The sequence below is a fragment of the Nyctereutes procyonoides genome, unplaced genomic scaffold, assembly GCF_905146905.1.
Source record: "Nyctereutes procyonoides isolate TBG_1078 unplaced genomic scaffold, NYPRO_anot_genome, whole genome shotgun sequence".
NCBI lineage: Eukaryota > Metazoa > Chordata > Mammalia > Carnivora > Canidae > Nyctereutes > Nyctereutes procyonoides.
This window is the reverse complement of record NW_026575051.1, coordinates 39,720,257-39,742,052: the sequence shown is the minus strand read 5'-3', so window position 1 is coordinate 39,742,052 and position 21,796 is coordinate 39,720,257. Positions and strand designations below refer to the sequence as shown.

General features: G+C 36.8%; 2 pseudogenes; one reads left to right on the top strand and one right to left on the bottom strand.

Annotated features, from left to right (window-relative positions):
• Nucleotides 1-499: 499 nt before the first annotated feature.
• On the bottom strand, nucleotides 500-2,254 carry LOC129512394 (mannose-1-phosphate guanyltransferase alpha-like; annotated as a pseudogene).
• A 7,235-nt stretch (nucleotides 2,255-9,489) lies between these two features.
• Nucleotides 9,490-10,099, top strand: LOC129512774 (60S ribosomal protein L29-like; annotated as a pseudogene).
• Nucleotides 10,100-21,796: the final 11,697 nt, after the last annotated feature.

Below are 21,796 nucleotides of genomic sequence, written 5' to 3'. Positions count from 1 at the left end.
GTTAAACCTTTGTTTCGTATATTAGTCCTCTGCTCCCACTCTGTTGTGTTATAATCATTGGATTTAGTCTGTTTGAAGATTGATTAGTAATGGATGAAAAGCAGAAAACATCCATTCTTGGAAAAGGGGAAAGCGTATGGCAGAACCATAAGTTTTGTATTTAAAGAGAAAAAAAAAAAGAATAGGGAATGGCTGTGTTTTTGCTTTAATCCAAAGTGCTGAGCTGCACTGTAGAAAATTCTTATATAAATATTTCTCATTGCTTTATTTTAAATCCTACTATAGGAGGTCAAAATGACAACATCCCCCCCCCCGCCCCAACAAGGTTCCCTGGGGAGTGGAGAGGGAGGCCAGGAGTGTCCTGGCCACTCACATTGCTCCTGGCATGTGAAGATCCTGCCTGGCTTCCTCTGGTCCTTTTGGACCGAGGCGAGCCATGCAGGCAGTAGTCTCAAGAGGAGCGAGAAGGACTTGGAGAGGTGCCTTCTGGTAGTCCCCCTCAGAGGATAACCTGGTTGGTGAAGCTGCTGCTTAGCTCCTTGTGTGACAGAACAATCCAGTTCAGGCTAAGCACCTCAATAGGGATCCGGACACAACAGCCTAGGATGGTGATGGCAGGCAGCAGCTTCCCACCCTTGAAGAGGATCTCCCTTGTTCATGTGCACTCGCAGGTTGTTGGGATTGGGGTCATTGGGGTACCTCCACATGGGCCTAACACTCTACAGTGCTCCCCCAGCCCATAGTGGTATGTGGAACACATGTGTGCTCCTTTTAGCATGGCTTTGTGGAGAATAGCACTCTCTTGGAGCTACACACCCTTGCTTATGGTCATCTCCTCCCCAGTGGAGACATTAGGGCCCAGCACAGCTGAGGGAGCCACCTTAGCTATTGGGTGGATATAAACATTTCCTCAGATTTATGGACCCCCTGGGGTGTGCTTGGCCGGTTGTTCTGGGTAAGTGAGCGGGTGCTGGCCCAGGTAGAGGCAGGAGGCATAGAGGGCTGAGCCTGTGGACTTGATCTGACTCCAGATACCATCAGTGGGGCATGGCTAGATCTGGCCCTGCTGGGCCAGGGACTAGAACACATCCTGTTCCAGGTGGATGGTGCCTGCCCCTGGCCACAGACCTGAAGAGTCCCCCAGTTGCCCATCCTGCTGGTTACATTGGAAGAAATCCCCAAGGGGCTTCAGGGCTCCCAGAGAGAAGAGATACATACCACAGTTGATGATGTCATTAACAATGCTGGGTTTCTCCACATAGTATAGGACCTTGTGTGTCTGTGAATTCTCTATGATGCAGCTATAGTTGAGGGATTATGTCCCATTAGCTGTGGTGCCAGGGAGCAAGAAAGAGTGAGGCTGGTGTCTGTAGGCATCCAACACATCACTCAAGGGGAAGTCAGAGCAGACATCAGCATTGAGCACCAAGAAGGCCTCAGGACCCCAGCCAGGATCTGGTCCTAGGAATGGTAGAGACTACCTCTTGTGCTGAGGGGTGCAAATTCCTGCAGGTATCTGACTGGAAGGTTAAACTCCTACTGGACAGCCTCTAGAAATTGGGTGAGAGGTTCATCAGGGTGGTAGAAGACAATGAGCAGAATCTCCTGCATCACAGAGACCTGGGCAGAGGCCTCAATGTGGTACTGTGTCATTGGGACCCCCACCACTGGAAACAGGGGTTTGGGGATCTCAAAAGACAAAGGTCTGAAGAGAGTCCTCTTTTGAGACCTCCAATCAGGATCACAGCTTTGAGTGTGATGGCAATTGCTTCCTAAACCACTAGCTCCTTTATTCCAGCTCTGCCACCAGCTACTCCACACTTTTTTTTATTTTATTTTTCTTTAATTTTTTAAATTATTTATTTATTTATGATAGTTACAGAGAGAGAGAGAGAGAGAGAGGCAGAGACATAGGCAGAGGGAGAAGCAGGCTCCATGCACCGGGAGCCCGACGTGGGATTCATCCCGGGGCTCCAGGATCGCGCCCTGGGCCAAAGGCAGGCGCCAAACCCCTGCGCCACCCAGGGATCCCTACTCCACACTTTTTTTTTTTTTTAATAGTGGAGGAAACTTTGAGACTTTTAAAGTTTAGGGGCTACTCATCCCAAAGAAATGAATACAGGAGAAATAATTTTGCTTATGTCACCTGAACTATTATATCAGTTAAATTGTGCCACTTCCTCAAATTTCGATTGAATCCAGTTTGCCTCGCTCTTGTCTTTTCTTGTTCTGCACTACTTTCCTGGGATCTCATCCCTTGTATAATTTCAGCTACCAACAAGAAACTAATGAAACCCAAGGCTAGATTTTATTGAGAAAACTTAATATTGCCTAGTAGAGGCTAGAAGGTAATGCTTTATTTTCTAAGAACCATTGGCATGTGGTGCAAAAGGAGAGATATATGTTTGGATTATGAGGATATTATCTAACAAAAACTCTGCTGGTTTTTAACTTGTTTAATTATTCAAAGGTTATGATTCTTATTATAAAAGCCATTATTCTTAGTTTTATATTTAATCAAGGACAAACATTAGATGCAGTGGAAGATATACCTAAGTAGTTTTCAGAAATTATGAGAAACTGTGATAGAGAAGATAGAATTCTTTTCTTTAGATGATCAAATATCATGTTTTATTTTTACTTATCTTAGTCTTTGAAGAATACAATTTTTATACATATATATGTGTATATATATATATATTTATTTATTTGCCAAGTCTCTCAATATGTTGATGTCACACTGCAGATATTTAATATATATTTTTAAATAAATTACTGATACTAAGAAGATGGTCCAGACTTTGAAAGTTCCAATTAAAGATGAGAGAAGGACCTCTGCAATGGGATATCTGAAGGTCTGTTATTTAATACTGAATTTCTACTTTTCTGAATTTAAACTTCTTTCTAGAAGGGCAACCCCCCCCCCCAAAAAAAAAACACCCTCTTTTGAGGAGTAGCTTCTTTTTGGATAATGTAGACATCTCTTTGTTTGCTTTGTCATGTTCACCATGATCAGTAGATATTTTTTATTGCTTATTGATTTCCTAGATTCTGTAAATCTCTTAAATTGGAAGGCATTAAGCAAATATAATTGAAATAGGGTAAATCAAACTTGCTTTCTGTAACAACCTCAAAGTCTAAAATAATCTGTGCTTTTGGGAGCAATGTCTTGCATAAGGGGTTATTTGTATCATCATAAGCCAGTTTGTGTGTTTGTTTTTTAAAAGCATAAACCAGTTTATGAGCTGAGCTCTTTATTATGCTGAAAGGCTTCCCTCAGTCACAGTGTATAAAATCACCACTGCTGTTGGGAGGAATTACAACTATTTGGGCTGAAACCTTACTTTAGGCAGAATCCAGGGAGGGAGATTAGAGGGTAGGCTAGGCTGAATTAGGGTAGTTACTTGGGATAGATTCTATTGGATTTGGGAGGGGAGGGACTAAGGGACAGCTGTAATTTAGGAAAATTCAAAAGAAAAGTTTGACTTTAAGGTCTTTTCAATTTTGTGTTATCTCCCCTGTCTTAGAGTACTAGGTTTTCATTCTGATCTTTGCCTCTCTGCTCTTCCTTCTCCCTCAAACAGGCTCTAACTTTGAACGCTACCTTGATCTGCTCATTAGGAAAAGCTCAAATTAGCTCTGAGCCCCGCTACTTTTGTCCCTTATTTTCTCTGCTTCTGACTTTTTTTTTTTTTTTACCTTCTAAATAAAACTTTCAGCAAGATACAGAGAGGAAAAAATGCAAACTTGGAATTCAGACAGACCCTTGTTGAAGTCTTGACTTTTCCCTTTTCATTATCTGTTGTGGGCAAGTAGCACCCTGTCCCATAGACTTACGAGTGAAGTTGTGCTGATTATATATATTGGCAATAGCTGGAAAAACTTATCAACTCAGCCCATTTTCAGAATGGACCTAATCTTATGTGGAGCTACTTAGAAATACACAGAGTCCAGGATAGTGCAAAAAAAATTTTATGTGTCCTCCCAAGGTCACTTCTCTGAGCTAGTTTCGCTTTTTCAGGGCACTGGAAGCTCTCTTATCTGTCACCTTTTTCATTTTCTTTGCTTCTTCCCTCTTAAGTAAGTTCAGTTTCCCTGTAGCCAAAGCTCATTTATCTCTAAGAAGATGTCCAGGTATCCTGAATATTTAAGTGGAACATCAATAAAGTAAACTGACTATCCTTTTATTAATATCAATTTCTCAAAGGATAATTTTGATATATTCTTATACATGAAGACTTTCTGTCTACCAGGAGTAAAGATGGGGAGAGACTGAAAGAATGAAGGAAAAAGAACAGTAGATGGATTGTTCCATTAAGCTCGGGGAGAAGGGATGCCTGGGTGGCTTGGTGGTTAAGCTGGGGGAGGACGGGGCCAGACAAATAATGTGAAAAGGCACAGAACCTGGTTCTGTCACATGATTAAAGCACCCACACTCAAGAGATAGTCTAAAACAAACAAAACCCCCTCATCTTATATCCATTTTTTTCCGTTAACATGTATTAACAAAATATCTAATTAAACCAAATTTCTACTAAAGGATTAAAATGTATATAGTGGGGAAAGGAAGGGATAGACTAAAAAAAAATCTTTATACAGTTTGAAGCTACTGGGGGAGACATTTATGTGTATTGAGTTCTACAACAGTGAATTATTGTTATGTTCATATAGGCAATTTCTATCTTGTTATTAACTCTCAATCTACCAGAAAAAAAGGTGCCATTAATTTTGTCCTAAATTTTATTTAATTAAGATATTCAGTTTTATATGTGCTTAGCCTTTATTTTTTTTATAAATTAGTATGCACTTTCTTTTTTTTTTAAGATTTTATTTATTTATTCATGAGAGACACAGAGAGAGAGAGGCAGAGACACAGGCAGAGGGAGAAGGAGGCTCCATGCAGGGAGCCTGACATGGGACTCCATCCTGGGTCTCCAGGATTCACGCCCTGGGCTGAAGGTGGCGCTAAATCGCTGAGCCACCCGGGCTGCCCTGTGCTTAGCCTTTAAATTTTATAACTAATTTAGTATATTTTTCTTTGCAGGACTCAGAGGGCCAGTATTTGTTGAGTATAGCAAGTCCTAGCAAAATAAGATGAAGGACCCTTTTATAAATTAATTACATGTGGTCTGTACCATTTTTTAAAATAAAATGTTTCCACTCATTTTTTTTTCTTTTTATAAATGTTCAGTAGCATACCATTACACGATTAAGGAAATTATTTCTTGGGTAGTCAGAGGAGGTAATAGAAGATAAAGACTGTGGTATGATAAAGGGGTATAAATTATTCCAGGAACAACAGAAAAGATTTAAAAAAAGTTGTGATGTATTATATCCACAGCTCTTCATAATAGTTTCCAAACACTGCTATAAAAAGCCCTTGTCTCTTCTTTTTCTTTCTTTCTAGTTTTACTGAGGTAAAACTGGCATACAACACCGTACTAGTTTAAGGTATATGGCATAATGATTTGATATATGTATCCGCTGCAAAATAATTACCACAATAAGTTTAGTTAATATCCATCACGTCACATAGTTACAAATGTTTTGTGATGAGAACTTTTAAAATTTACTCTCTTAGCAATTTTCAAATATATAATACGGTATTGTTAACTGTAGTCACCATGTCATACATTACATCCTCAGAATTTATTTATTGATAACTGGAAGTTTATGTCTCTCTCTTGTTGAGTACTGTACACTATTTGTCTCCAACCGACCCTATCTTGCCCCTGAAGACTAAAAATTCCAAAAGAGGCATTCTTAAGAAAGCAGTGCGGTTTTTTTTTAAAGATTTTATTTATTTATTCATAAGAGATACAGAGAGAGAGAGAGAGAGAGAGAGAGAAACAGAGACATAGGCACAGGGAGAAGCAGGCTCCATGCAGGGAGCTCAATGTGGGACTCGATCTCGGGACTCCAGGATCACGTCCTGGGCCAAAGGCAGGTGCTAAACCACTGAGCCACCCAGGGATCCCAGCAGTGTGTTTTATAATGATTGAGACTTCACTTAAATACAGGGAATCTGTGCTTATTCCTTTACCTAGTAAAGGAAATGTGGCATGAAACCCAAGCAATTTCTGCAACAACTGTTTGGGAATTCTTTATGTTTCCCTTCTGAGGTAGGACAATAAAATTTCTCAGTAAGACATAAAGTGGACAGGATCATTAAAATATGGCAAGTATTGCTCTTTAGGGTTCTTAATAAAGAATAAGAAAACCATAACTATTAGAGATTGTTATAGTGGCGTTTAGATATTTAGTGAGCATCAACTATATGGCAAGCACCACAATAGATGCTCCATCTAGAAAGATGAAGAAATTGTTCTCATCCTTGAGAAGCTCACTACCAAGCTAAAAAGGCAGATATTAAAAAGAAATAATTATATTAAAATGTGGTACTTAACAATGACCTGGATAAAATGATGAAAGAAGTTTTAAAAGTGTTTATTTATAGTCAAATGGTAGCTTAGACATAGAGGATGCTTGGATCAATGCATATCTGCTATGAAAGAGGGCACATACAAGGCACTTCAGAGGAATTCTTCACAGGAAATGACAGAGGAAGGTCAGAGATGTTCATATGCTGGCTCATGTAGGATCATTTATCATTTATCAGTAGGATCATCCAATTATAAACATACTGGGCAGAGTGTGAAATGCTAAAAAATGATGCGAACTCTGATTTAAAGCGATTTTGGGGGAGACGAGATCTGACAAATGAACTGGAATTCAGCAGCATGTATCCTTTAAGAGAACACTGAAGTGGAAATTCCAATAATGTTTCTTACAGTAATAATTGAAACTTCCTTCAGATTGCAAGCACCATTAAACTGGATTTGGATCCCAGCTCTGCTGCTTATTTTCTCTGCAACTTGGTCAACTTCTTTGACCCTCAGTTTTCTTGCCTCTATACTCCACCCTCATTGAGCACATAGAGCTTTTGGGGGATTAACCCATGCACAAATTTATTGGGCATTATGTTAAATGTTTTTCATATGTATCGAACACGATATTCAATAATTTCAACATATTATATCCTTATTTGACAGGAGAATAAATCAAAGTAGTTATTCCAAGAACACATGGCTGTTTGTGGAGCCTAGAATGGAATTCTGATCTATCTTACTCCCAAATCTGAGCTTATATAAACTATGTTCTCATTTGACAGATGGATAACACATGAAGGCACTAAAAAAAAAAAGTCATTTCTGTTTAGTTAATTAATCTGTGATTATTTAGTACCAACTGTATCCTAGGCATTCCATTCAAAGCCAAAGGTAAAAAACTTATCAATAGAAGATTTCAGTGAGATAAAAAATGATATAATCTGCTATTTGTCAAGATAGGGAATGATAAACTCAAAGATCAGACCTCATCTCTCATGGATATTATCTGCTAACACTTGAAAATTTCAACCTTCAAGAAGACAACTTATGGAATAATTTTCAACTCTAAAATCTAAGTTATACAACATTAAAGTATTCTATGGATATATAGCTATAAATATACAAATGAAAAGATTAAACTTCTGAAAATAAATTTTAGAAGAATATGAAGTCTAATATATATCAATATATAACAACTTTTGTATCTATATCTATCTGCCATTATATTAATCTGTATATATTCAAGACAATATCAGAATTATGCATGAAAAATAGTTAACACCTGATAACCATGTCCAAGTTTAAAATAACAGTGCTCATTAAGAAAGATTTTGAGGGCTATAGGGGAAGGTAATTAGGAGTGGGTTAGCTGAGTAACAATTGAAAGTGTGGTTTAACAAGCAAGTACTGTATGAGAGTATGAAGATGTAAAAATAGCATGGGATATGAAGGTTATTACAACTTGTTATTACTAGAACATGAAGAATAAGGCAGAGTTATTGTGAAGTCACTTGGAAAGGCAGAACGACAGGCTAATGTGATTTTTTAAAAGATTTTATTTATTTATTCATGAGAGAGAGAGAGAGAGAGAGAGAGAGAGAGAGAGGCAGAGACACAGGCAGAGAGAGAAGCAGGTTCCATGCAGGGAGCCTGACGTGGGACTGGATCCCGGCACTCTAAGATCAGGCCATGGGCTGAAGGCAGCGCTAAACCACTGAGCCACCCAGGCTGCCTGGCTGTTGTGATTTTATTGAAAATTTGCAGTGCTGGATTTTTTAAATTATTATTGCATAGGTTTTTGCAGTAGTAAAAAGGAAGAGAAATAGAGAGCAGGTTGGCCATAGAAACATCAGCATTGATGCTGGGGATATACTGGGGCAGTATAGACTGAAATGGGATGAATGTAAAAAAAGAGATCAGAAGACAATAAAAAAGAGAAAGATCCAGATCAGCTTTAGGTTTGTATATGCCTCAAAAACTTCAGGTCTTCACTCCCTGTTGAGGAGGGACTGGTGATTAACACAAGCTTCACTCTGAATTTTAAATTATATAAATGCATGTGTATATACATGTATGTACCTATATCTAATATATACTTATCTATAAGTGCTTAATTGTAAATTCACACAATCCATTTCTTTGGTCTTCATAAATACATTTTATTTAAGTAATTAAACGTGTTAAGCATCTACTATATTTGAGGCTCTCTATTAAAAGCTTGACTTACTAAGATGAATAAAACATTGATCTTGGCACTTTAAGTACCAGTGAACAGTGAATGAACCAGGTGAATGCAAATGATGATTATAACTGCCTTTCTGGTTTCTAAAGCAAGTCGTCTTATTTCTTACCTTTCTAGACCTACTGTCCTCATTTATGGCTTTCACATCTCTCAGGTTTTAGGAATCCCCAACCTGTGAGAGAGGTGCATTTCTTTACCTATCAGTTCTGCAGGACCATACTGGGAAGGTGGTCCCCTGGTCTCTCATTTAAGAGAAGAGGCTCAGAAAAATAGTCCTGCCTTTAAACTTATTTAACACTCCCAAATAATGACATAGACTTTTGATAAAAATCCCTTTTCTATTTACCTGAACTATACCTCAACATAAATTACACTGCATATTCTCAGGTTTATAATTATGTGGAATCTATTTGTAACTTGCTTAAATGAGACTAAAAAAAGGAATTATGTACTCAAATCCTAGACTAAATAAATCTAGGCAAATATGAAGCCATTTTTCACTTCTATTGATAATTTGAAACATAGCTTCAAGAATCAATTTTAATTGGAGAATTGAAATAATAAATCAGTTAGCAAAGTCAGCTGTTTAAGAATCAGACATATTAGTTTTTTCTGCCTCTTGCTCCATTGCTTTTTTAAGCATTGGAAAATTCTATGATTATATTTAAAAATATGTTTTTTAACAAAGCAAGTAAACACTGATATCCATTTAAAATATGTGTTATTTGTGATTGGATTATTTAAACAGAAAACTGATCATTTATTTTAGATTTTTTGTCATAACATTAAGAAATACTATGTATATATTGAAAATATTTGTTATTTTGAAAATCAAGAGCTGCGGGCTTTGGTGCAGATATGGCCAAGTCCAAGAACCACACCACGCACAACCAGTCATGAAAACGGCACAGAAATGGCATCAAGATTTGTCACAAAGTCACATGGTATCTTTGTCACAAAGATACAAATCTCTTAAGGGGGTAGACCCCAAGTTCCTGAGGAACATGCGCTTTGCCAAGAAGCACAACAAGGAGGGCCTGAAGATGCAGGCCAACAATGCCAAGGCCATGACTGTGCGTGCTGAGGTTATTAAGGCACTTGTCAAGCCCAAGATCCCAAAGGGTGGCAGCCGCAAGCTCAATCGACTTGCCTACATCGCTCACCCCAAGCTTGGGAAACATGCTCGTGCCCACATTGCCAAAGGTCTGCTGGCCAAAGGCCAAGGCCAAGGCTCAAACCAAGGCCCAGGCTATAGCTGCGACCCCGGCTCCGGCTCCTGCTTCTACTCCTGCAGCGCAGGCTCCCAAAGGTGCCCAGGCCCCCACAAAGGCTCCAGTGTAGAGGCTTCTGCCTGCCAGTGTGAGGACGGAAGGACTGGTATGACCCCTGGGCTTCTGTCTGCATGGGCCTGGTGTCCTCCTGTGCTATTTGTACAAATAAACCTGTGGCAGGATCTGTCAAAAAAAAAAAAAAAAAAGAAAAGAAAAAGAAAAAGAAAATAAAAGTAAAGCCATTTTAGAAGAAAACAATGTTACATAATATGATTGGAAAAGAACATTCACTGACACATGTTCTTTTTCCTATTCACAGAGGAAAACACAAACATAGTTCATCTCAAAGCATGAAACAAATTGATTTTTTTTATTATTGTGATAAAAACCATAGAACAATGATATCTGCCTTTTAACAAATTTTTGAGTATACAGTATACTATATAACAGCCTGAGGTAGAATATAGTTCATCTATTCTCAAGCTTTGCTGCAGAATTATATTAACATGGTGAACTTCCTGGTGAAGATACCCAATTGATCTACCCTTCTAAAAACATTCTATTTTATTTTAGAAAATATTCCAGAAAAGCTTTATTCTCAAATTCTTCCAAAACAATCAATTCTTTACTAGTGATTAACCTTTCCATATGTAGCTATTTTTAATGTCAACCAAAATAATACTATTTTACTTGAAATTTCTTTATAATAATTTAGCAACTTTTCACAGCTAATTTTAATCATTTAAAAACTTTTAATCAAGTACCAGAAGAAGATGGCCATCATTGCAATGGCATATGTAACAGGAAGCAAAGTGGACCCATCTTATCAACTAGGCTGTGTATATCAATCTCAGATTTTTTTCTTTTTACTATAATCAGTTTCCATATTAATCGTGCTAAATTCCTAATTCTTCGTCCCATATCTCTCCTCAGAATTATGCAGAGACTCTCCTTTGATTATTGGACATATCCAAATTCTTTTATGTGGTATTCAATACTTTCTGAAACCCAGTTCCAACTTAGCTTTCCTGTCAAGCCTCACCACCTAGGGACAAAACATAAATGTTTGTTTGTAGTAGCACATCACAGAAGGCAGGGATTGGACAGAGTTGAAAATTAATTCAAGATTCACATAGCAGGACAGGAGAGATATGGGATATAGAGCCTGCACTAGGGATTGCTCTGAGGATGGGACACCAGTCAACCTCAGAAAATGCCCAGTCATCTCAGTTGTAATGCTGAGGCTGGGGTGGAAGGTTCAACCTGGTAGGATCCTTGTGTAGGGAATCCAGTAGTTGGTACCAGAGACCACTGGGTGAGAGGGATGAGAAGTGATTTATGCCAGCAGTTTAAGAATAATATCAGGTTCTAATATACAGAAGAAATGGTGGAGAAGGTAGATTATCAAAAATAAGAAGAGGCAAGAGATATTCCCAAAGGGGTAAAGAAACAGGTGCTAGGTTTTATCTGAAGGTGAGGTCCAGAATCTCACTGGTAGAGATAAAGCAGCAGTAGTATAGGAGTCTGGTGGATTTGGGGTTTGGGTTTGAGAATGACTTAATTTTAAGACTCATCAGATAAAAGGACTGAGATTGTTGATGTACTTTTTGCCTTAGTCAGAACTTGCTAAGGGACTAAGTAAGCTAGACTAAATATTCAGGAAAGAAATATCAGAAAACTTAGATGTGGACAAGCAAAAACATCAGAGAAGGAGAAATGATAAAAAAGCTGATGTTTTCAACCTTACCTCTCACTCCTCAAAATGCCAACTGACTCACTGAATTAGGATTCTTTGCTCATAATTATTCTTTCCCCCATTCCTCCAGCCTTTGTGCATTTTACTTAAGTGAAATGTCTTTGCCTATGGATAGTAACTGGATGTAATTCCACAAACATTTATGAAACAAATATCTTATGTCAAGTACTCTGTTACAGAGATGAAAAGAACAGAATCTGTTCTCAAAATGCCATCTAAGTCTCACAAGTTTCCAATATTCCTCCTGAACTCTTACTGCTTACTCTCTCTGCTAATTTCCTTAACCATATGACTTGAGATATTTTGCATCTTAGAGTAAATGTTAATATTAAATTCAGGATGTATATCACCAACCACCATCACTGGATTGCAACTTATTTAAGGTGTTAGGTATTGTGTATTAAAATTTTCCTCCTAGCATTGTAGGCAGAGTAAGGTAAGACCTTAGTAAGTGCTTACTGATTTATTGACTATTTTAGTCTTCAAGTTTGGTGGTTATAAATTTTGCTTGTCATTAGAGCTTTGCATTAGTTTATGTCAATATGCAATTTTGTCAGTCATTTATTTATTTATTTACTTACTTCTTTATTAGATTTGTTTTTATTTAAGTTCGATTTGCCAACATATAGTATAACACCCAGTGCTCATCCCATCAAGTGCCCTTCTCAGTGCCCATCAGATATTTAAAAAATGTTTTTTAAATACTTTGAAATTTTAGAGAAGAGGGATAAACTGTGAAAACAGAAGCTGTATGACAAACAATTCAACCTTCAAGATAATATTTGTTTATATCTTTAGAATTTATGAAGGGAGTCTCTTAATTTTATGGTCTAATTGGCAAGAGTTTGCTTCCAGGGCTTAACAAAACCTGTAGCCATGCAAAGCTGAGTAAAATTACCTAAAATCTTTGGATGTATAATTGAATAGCTCAATTTTATTACAATGTTAACTTGTTTTTGTTGTTGTTGTTGTTGTCTTGTCTTATTGCTTAAAACATTATTTATTGCCTGTAATGTTAAACTCCAACTTATGAGTTAGGTTATATTAAAAATTTAAACAATTATCTTAATTAAATATTAAAGCAGGATTTGTAGTCACTAATGAATCATAACAAAATTCAAGAAAGGGAGACTCAGATAAACACCTCATTCAGTTATGGAGAAAATTATAATTGGAGAAATGTAATCCAAATAGGAGCTGGCTGTAAGGGATTCAATACATAATGCAAGAAGCAATTATGCTGGCCTTTTGAAAAATTATACCACTCTGGGTTTTTCTCTTCAAATTTAGAATTTTTCCTTAATAATTAATCAACTTGAGAGTTGAGGCTGGACATTTTTCAGTACTATTGAATTTGGGTAGGGTACTCTCCTTGATAATTAAATATGACCAGATTCTCAGAATATAATTCTTTATAAGCTTTTCATAGTGTGAAAACATTCTGAAAAAAAACATAGTTTCTATGATGTGTTATTCCTTTTAGTTATTACCTACAGAATATTGGGCAAAACAAACTATATTCATTGAAATGATGCTCTTTCAATCTCTTCTAAAACAGCCATACAGACTGCATCTTACTATACTTTTCTGCAAACTATACAATAAGGACTCAGGCAGAGAACTCTTTGGAGGTAAATCATTGCATCTGATTTTCACAAGGACTTGGTTAGAGTATCGTGTGTGTGTGTGTGTGTGTGTGTGTGTGTGTGTGTGTCGGTGATGAATCCTCGACCAATAGATATATAGCCACATTTTTCTTTTCAGATGATGTCTCATTAAACAAACAAGTCATTTGGACTTTGTAAAAGAAAAACCCTCCTGTGTTTCTTCTCTTCAATTCACACAGAGCACTTTTGTGACAAGATGTATCAGTTTTCCCCACCAAACTATTCTCTGATACCAGATGGGTGTCCTACAATTCAATTCAGTTCTGACACTAACCTGAGTTAGCACAGACCCGCTAAGTTAAGTCTCAGTCCCATAATACTGTCCTTCACTTCAGGTGTCAATTACAATTCCAGGTTGTCACCTGTGCTTCTGACTTACTGGCTGTAAAGCAGGATTCCCATGAACCTCTCATCAGGTTCAATAATTTGTTATGGTGGCCCACAGAACTCAGGAAACAATTTACTGGTAATATGAAGAATACAATGAAAGATAAAGATGAGTAGCCAGATTAAGAGTTACATAGGGTAAAGTCTGGGAGGGTCTCGAGTGTTGGAGCTTCTGTCTCTATGGAGTTAGGGTATACCACTCTCCCAGCATTTGGATGTGTTCACCAACCCCAAAGCCCGCATCACACAGACATAATTTATTATCAACTTGATCTCAGCCAGAGGATGGAGGTAGAGCTACAAGGTCCAAGTATCTAATCACTAATCATGGGTTGGTCTTTCTGGTCACTAGCCCCATCCTGAAGCTACCCAGAACAGCCTCATTAGAACAAAAGACACTCCTATCACCCTGGACATTCCTAGGGATGTAGGAGCTCTGTATTAGGAACCAGGAACAAAGACCAAATATTAGAATAAAAGATAACCCCAGTGCTCTTATCTTTTAGGAAACTACAAGAATTTTAGGATCTCTTTGCCAGGAATGGGGTGGAGAGACCAATACATAGATTTTCTATTGTTTCATAGACTTTCTTCCACAAAAAACACTACCTTAGTTTGCATTATTTTCTTATATAGATCAGTATAGCTGTATATGTTATCATAATTATTCCTTTTTTGGAATAAAATTGTTTTTTCAAGATTTACCTTTGTGTCTTTCCCCCTTCTTTTTCCTAACTGTTTAATTGGCAGGTGAGTGGAAGAAGGGACACGTTTTTGCTTACCCTTTTGAGAGAGTACATTTATTGAGTACCTGTCATATTCTGGACCATATGGTTGAGCAACTGCCTTATTTTCTGGTGAAAAAAAACAACACAAACACCTGAAGCACTTAAAGAATAGGAAGTGCTGGGGTGCCTGGGTGGCTCAATTGGTTGAGCCTCCAACTCTTGATTTTGGCTCAGGTCAGGCTTTCAGGGTCATGGGATTGAGCTCCTCATCAGGCTCCAAGCTCAGTGGGGAGTCTGATTCAGGATTCTCTCCCTCCCTCTACCCCCCCCCCACCACTCTCTCTCTCAAATAAATAAATAACTCTTTAACAAAAGGAAGTGCTATAGTGTTATGGTGACTTTAAAGTCTCTTGACTGACACCCTTCTCTGCAGTGACTGGTGAGTATACAGCACTCTTTAGGGAAGAGATAGGGCTGAAGAAATAGGATGTAGGTGAAGGTCTAATAATAATAGTGATGATATGACAGGTACTATTTTTAAGTGCCTAGTATGTGCCAGGCCCTATAATAAGCACTTTCCATATATTACTTCATTCAAACCTTAAAACAATTGTTAGGTCATCTTATTATACTCACGCTCTTGCTCATGAAAAAGGATCTATACTGTTAGAGTTAGGTCCCTTTCTTTCTTTTTATTTTATTGATTTTTTAAAAGATTTAGAGATTTTATTGATTTATTTTAAGGAGAGAGAGCATAAGCAAGCAGGAAAAGGAGCAAAGGGGGAGGGAATAAGAGCCTGAAGTAGACAGACTCCTCACTAAGTACAGAGCGCAAAATGGGCTCAATCCCATGACCATGTGATCATGACCTGAGCCAAAAGCAAGTCTTATTAATTTTATTAATGGAGATTATTTTGTTTGGCTTCTTTCTGATAACTTCCACTGAAATAACAATAGATCCAGAATTGGTTTGAATAAAAATAGGATGCTGTGGAAAATGCTAACAAGATTATTTTCTTCTGTTGAGTACTTTTCCAGATCCCAAAGGGAAAAGCAATTTCAGAGAAGTCTTGAGTATGATGTGTCTTGTTTCATGACATCTTTTCCTTCCAAGTGAGATTAGCTCAAGCCTTCAATTTTTCCTTGAACTATCAAGGAAATTTTCCAATGATTTTTCTGAGATGTCTACTGCTATTATTTAGCTTGCAGTCTGTTTTCTCACCATTTGAGAAAAAAATTTTAAACACTGTTCTGAATATGATGCCTTTGTTTCCGAGAACTCTATGCACTGCTTACAGAATGAAAACTAAGCTCCTTAGAATGGCATTCAAGGCTGTTATCCTCTAGCCCTCATCCACTTCTTTAGTCTTTTCATTCTTTCATTCATTCTACACTCTACCAGCTCCTGGTTATTTTTCAATCTTAAGGAAATTTTGTGTTTGGTACTGGGAGGGGTAAAGAGTCCAGACTTTAGAACCATATAGCCACGTTTCAACTCCTGACAATGTTTATTTCCAGCTGTGTGACATAAAGCAAATTGCTTAGCTTCTTTGTACCTCAGTGTTTTCTTTGTGATGAGGATAATTATGGTATCCATCTTATAGGGTTATGGTGAGAGCTAAATGAATTAGTATATGTAAAGTACTTATGATCTGCATAGGGAGAGTGTTATGTAAATGTCATTTATTATTTTTTACCTCTGTTCATTCATAGTCATATTAACCTGGGTTATCCTCCCATTTCTAACCTCTCATGATTTGTACTTCAAGACACTATACTCAGATGCTTTCTTCAGTATTAAATCTTTCTAGATTCACTCCCTATAATCCAGTAGTTTGTTATTCTATACCCCTTCCTGTTTATGCCTATATCTTATTACATTTGTACTTATATTATGCTATCTATTGTGCTTATAAATAGTGTAATAGTGTTTTTCTTTCTCCCAGGGGAAACTGTTGTCCATGAGGGAAAAGACCAAAAGACTCAGTATGTGGCATAATAGAGAGAGTGATATCTGGGTTCCTAGAAACCTAGGTTCAAAGTAGTTGAATTGTGATGAAGGTGAGATTACCTAATGCCTGCAAGCCTTAGTTTTCTCATCTTTAAAATAGATAAATAATTGCAACTTTATATGGTTATGTCAATATTATCCACCATTGTGGTATTAGCTCTAGCCCCCTTGATCTTTTGACAAATTTTATAGCCATTTCTTTATTGTTCTTATATATTAATATGTAAACAAACATGGAAGTTTAGAGAGATTGGGTAAAAAGCAAACAATAAGGATTTCCTCAATAATGAGAAATATTAACATAATATACTCTTCTCCCCAAACACTTGAAATTATGTAGTTTTTCTGAGAACATTTTATGCGTTTCTTTGTTTCTTTGTTTATAACCTTGCTCTTTGCTTAGTAAAACCATCAGTTATAATTTGGGAATCATTTCCCTCGTATGTCTCCTCAAAGTAAAACTCTTCTTGAACCAAATTCAGATGAATAATTGTGGATTATCTTAAATCCTAGAGGTTTTGAAATTTCATGATTTAATAATTTGGAGGACTTCTTTTTGGAATTAATTTACTTAAGCCCTTCTCAATATAATATTTTTCTTTATGCCACTTTTTGTAAAGGCTGTTCTCAGAAAATAAGTTAAGATTTCTTCTTGGTGCAAATGTCTGTGAATAGAGCTCAAACATTTTCTATGTTCTTTCATCAAGTATCCTTCAGCTGGAACAAGAGAGTTAGCTTGTAATACTGCTTGCATCTTTCAGATAAGGAAATTAAAATATGAGAAAATTTAAGATGGATTGAAGAAAGAAATATATAGCAACTTCATATCTTTGTTCCTGCTAATACCTACTCAATAGATTGAAGTATTTTCCTCAGCTTTAGACACATTTTTTCCCTCAAATATTCTTCTCCACCTCCATATGTTATGAAAATAATTCACTAGGAAACTATAAATAAAAATAATATTTTGGGGTGTATTTTTCTGTTTCAACCATTGTTTTTCCACTTAAAAAACTTTATTCAACAGCTTTGACAAACTGCCTTTACAAATAACAAAATTTGGAGTGGGGCAGAGCTGGGTGGCTCATTTGGTTATGCATCCCACTCTTGGTTTCAGCTCAGGTCATGACCTCAGGGTCCTGGGATCAAGTCCCACAATTGGCTCCCCACTCAGCAGGGTGTTTGCTTGAGGATTCTCTCTCCTTTGCCCCCTGTCCCTCCCCTCACTTGAATTCACTCTGTCTCTCTCTAAAATAAATAATCTTAAAATAAATAGAAATGGGGCACCCAGGTAGCTCAGTGGTTGAGCATCTGCCTTGGCTCAGGTCATGATCCTGTGGTCTTGGGATCAGGTCCTGCATCAGGCTTCCTGCAGGGAGCCTGCTTCTCCCTCTGCCTATGTCTCTGCCTTTCTCTCTGTGTCTCTCATGGATAAATAAATACAACCTTTAAAAAAATAGAAATAACAAAATGGAAGAGCAATGTAAATTTAAAAATTTATTGTTCTTGCATTAGTCAAGGTTCTCCAAAGGAACAGAATCAATACAATACCTATACCTATACTTCTCTCTCTCTTGCTTTCTCTTTCTCCTCTTTCTCTCTCTCTCTGTAAGAAGATTTATTATAGGAATTAGATCACAATTTTGGAGATTGAGAAGTCCCATAATCCGCCATTTGCGAGCTGGAGAATTTAGAAAGCTGGCGACATAATTTCAGTCCAAATCCAAAGGCCTGAGAACCAGAGATGCTGATATCTGAGGGCAAGAGAAGATGAATGTCATAGCCAAGGCAAAGAGCAGCATATTTGCCTTTCCTTTGCCTTTTTGTTCAATCCAAACTTTTTAATTTAGACTAAGTGAAAACGAACTGTGAGATGACAAATACATATAATCCATGGTACTATAAAGAATAGTTGCATACACTTTACTCCAAATGATATACAGTGAAGTTTCACTATTAATTCCTAATTAATATCAATTGAAATTATTGAAAACTTTCAATCAAATGTTTGTCTTACCTTTTTCTTTTAAAGTTACCAGTCTTTACTTCCATGACTTTTTAGAGTTCAGTTTCAAAAAATTTATTATCACTTAGCTGTTGTATCTGTTTAAGATAAAGTTAGCTATACATAAGTGACTAAGAGAATATCCCAAAGAGTGGCTTAAGAAAGATAGAAGATTCTTTCTCTTCCATGTAAAAGAAGTCTGGAGGAAAGCAATTCCCTAGTATCTGGTGACTCTAATTTTCCATCATAAATACAAGTTTCTATGTCATGCTCTTCATTCTCAATGTCTGGTTTCCATGCTTCAGATTTTCCTGTGGTCTGAGATGGCTTTTGGGGCTCTAGTCCACACTAGAGCATATCTCAAGCCCAGACAATTAAAAAACAGAACATTGCCACTCTGAATTAAACTAGGGTTTTATAATTAAGGGAGAATGAAATAATGGATATTGAATGGCAACCAACAGGATTTGTATCCCTCTACATAATCTGCAAAATACAGGCTGCTAATCAATTATAATAACTGAAAGCTTATTTCTTTATTCGTGTCTTGCTGTGGCTTTGAGCAATGTCTGTATTTTTCACTCAACCACCTTTGTGTTTTGTCTCTGAAGTGCAGGGATTTTTAACTGATTTGCTTTTTGATGAGGAAAGTAACATCCTAATTAAATTGGCATTGGAAAGAATCCTTCATTGTGCAGAAATGTAGATACTGTAATAGTCCCTATTTGAAACTTAAATATCTTCCTCAGCTGACATATTATTGTAAATCATCTCATGCTTGATGATTGTAAAGAGTATACAGTAGTGAAACAAACACAGACTAGCTATGTCATACTTTTATTTATTTGACATCATATATCACTTACTATTTGTCAAGTAGTGTTTTTAAGTCCTTTGCAAATTTTAACTCATTTGACTTTTCCACTCTCATTTTCTGAAGAGTATAAAGTGGAGTTTCCCAGAAACCACATGACTTGTGAGGCTATCATGTCTTTTATTCTTGCACTTTAAATATTTCTCAGTTTTAAACTTTTATACAATAGATATAAATAATTATAATATACACAAACAATAGCTTTTTGAGGTCCCCAACAATATTTGAAAGTGAAAGAGTTCTGAATCCAAAAAAAAAAAAAATCACTGCTAGAACATTTGAATACATTAAAATTTTTGGTTAACATATTCTATAATCCATTCATCAATCAGTATTTCAAAAAACTTTTAACTATGTTCAGAGTATATAATGCTAAGATGGAAACTAAGAAGTATGAATTTATAGTTCTGGTTAGGTAACCAAATGTGTGTGTGTGGATGTGTATAGGAATCAATGAGCAATTGGCATAGTACTAATAAACCATACCAAAACCAGTGGCTTAAAGCAACATGCACTTACTATTACACATAAGTCCATAGATTGGCTAGAAGATTGTGCTGATCTTGACTGGACTCACTCAGGTACTGTAGCTCTGGATTAATTGCACTGTTGGGACTAGGAATGTTTCAGATAGGATGAAGGGAGATGCAACCCTTCTGTACATGTCTTATCCTGTAAAGGAGTAGCTCAGTTGTGGTGAGAACATAGGTCCACAAATGGAAACCCTAGGGCAAAGCTAGGAGATATTCTCAAAGGTTTTCCAAGTCTCTGCCTGATACCATGTCTGCTAATCTGGCCAAAGTAGGTCACATGAACAAGCTCAGGGTCAAGGGCTAAAGCATAACACCCCACACAATGACAGAGATAGAGTTAGGACCATAAATACAAACAGTGTGCCACAGTATATGTATATTCAATAAAATAGAATTTAAAATTATATTTATATACCCTGAAGTGCCAGGCCCTGGGGAACAGAGGGCACTGTGCTGCAGGGCACTAGTAGACCTCTTTCTCATAAGGCTATTACCATTAAGAATAAGAGAAATAGCTGACTTTCCTAACATAAAAAGCAGACAGTGAGAGTTAGAAAAAAATGAGTAGACAGAGAAATATGTCCCAAATTAAAGAATAGAACCAAACCACAGGGAGAGACCTACGTGAAATGGATATAAGTAATATACCTGATAGAGAATTTAAAGTAATGATCATAAAGACTTGAGAAAAGAGTGGAGGAAATCAATGAAACTTTCAACACAGAGATAAAAAAAAGAACCAATCAGAGATTAAGAACACAATAAATGAAATAAAAAAATACACTTGATGGAATAAATATCAGGATAGATGAAGCAGAGGAACTAATTAATGACCTAGAGACAGAATAATGGAAAGTAACCAAGCTGAGCAAAGGAAAAGAAAGAAAATTATGCAAATTTAGAATAGTCTTAGGGAATTCAGTGGCTCCATCAAACATAATAACATTTGCTTGATAGGGTTCTCAGAAGAAGAGAGAGAAACAAAAATTTTACTTGAAGAATAGCTGAAAACTTTATGATCTGGGAAAGGAAACATATTCAGATCCAGGAGGCACTGAGATCTCCCCCGAAATTCAGCCAAGGAGGGTCACACCAAGACACATAGTAATTGAAATGGCAAAAAGTAGCAGTAGCAACAAAGAAAGAAATTTAAAAGCAGTAAGAGAAAAGAAGACAGTTACATACAAGGGAAACCCCATAAGTAGATTTTTTAGCAGAAACTTTGCAGGCTAGAAAGGGGATAGCATGACATATTCAAAGTTCTAAAGGGAAAAATCTGCAGTCAAGAATACTCTATCCAGCAAGGCTGTCATTCAGAAGAGAAGGAGAGAAAAAGAGTTTCTCAGACAAACAAAAATTAAGGGTGTTCATGACCACTAAACCAGCCATAGAAGAAATATTAAAGGGTTCCCTTTGAGTGGAAAGGAAAGACCAGAAGAGATAGTATGAAAAGTAAAAAACCACAAAAGCAGTAAAAGTAAGTATTTCCATAAAAATCAGTCAAGGGATTAATAAAATAAAAGGATGCAAAATATTACACTGTATACCTAAAATTTGGGAGGCAGAGGAGTAAATAATGCATTCAAACTTAAGTGACAATCAACTTAATATAGACAGCCTTATGCAGAAGATGTTATAAAACAAACCTTATGGTAACCACAAATCAAAAACCAGTAATAGATACACAAAGAGTAAAGAGAAAGAAATCCAAGTATATCACTAAAGAAAGCTAACAAACCATGAAAGAGAGCAAGAGAAGAAGGATCAGAGAAAATCTACAGAAATGACCATAAACAAGTGACAAAATGGTAATATGTACATATCTATCAATAATTACTTTGAATGAAAATGGACTATGCTCACTTTGGCAGCACATATACTGAATGTAAATGGACTACATTCTCCAATCAAAAGACATTGGATGAGTGACAGT